This window comes from Apium graveolens, chromosome 11 (genome assembly GCF_009905375.1).
Source record: "Apium graveolens cultivar Ventura chromosome 11, ASM990537v1, whole genome shotgun sequence".
In the NCBI taxonomy this organism is placed as follows: domain Eukaryota; kingdom Viridiplantae; phylum Streptophyta; class Magnoliopsida; order Apiales; family Apiaceae; genus Apium; species Apium graveolens.
The window spans coordinates 71,805,917-71,806,697 of NC_133657.1; positions in this window are offsets into that span (position 1 = coordinate 71,805,917).

Here is a 781-nt window from a genome sequence, read left to right on the forward strand (position 1 = left end):
ACGACGGCTATGTTTACGCGATTACCAATGTTTAAACTACTCCAATTAACCACCAACCAACTCATAACCATCAATACAACAAAACTTCACCTAAACCATATCACATCAGTCCATAATCTCCAAGGTTTTCAACTCAAACAACCACAATCAAGACCTATGAACTATAATCAAGCTTCAATTACCAAAACACTTCCAAATCAAACCAAACTACTAATAATCACAATCCATGCTTCTCATTTCACAACACCAACCATTAAACTTACAAAAAAATAAAGTAAAGGCTAGGGTTTGAAGTTTATACCTTCCTTGGGAGGTGTTAAGTTGCTAGGAAGCCTTAGGGAGCCTCCTACAAGCTTGATCTTTCCAAAGAAATCAAGAACACAAAGTTAGGCTTTGAAGTTTCTAAAAGTCCGATTTAAAGAACTGTCAAAATGAGGGTCTTACCATGATTATTTGGACGAGACTTGTGAACAAGAGTTGTAGGCCATCTCAATACCTTTCCAATGAGCTATAGAACACAATATTTGAGTGAGAAATGAAGGAGATACAGCAGTTTTAGTGTTCTGGTTCTGTTTTGGCCGAGAGCATGAAGAACAATGCCTTGGTTTCTTTTTGATTTTGATGAAAAATGATTTGCTTGGCTTGGTTGGTTTGATTTTTATGTTTGTTTTAGTAAATTACCTAGTTGCCCTTGATTTTGTGTGGTTAAAAAGTCACCACATCTCCTTCCTTTTTTGTCATGCTTGTGTCATCCTCATGATGTCATCCTCCCCTCCTTGTC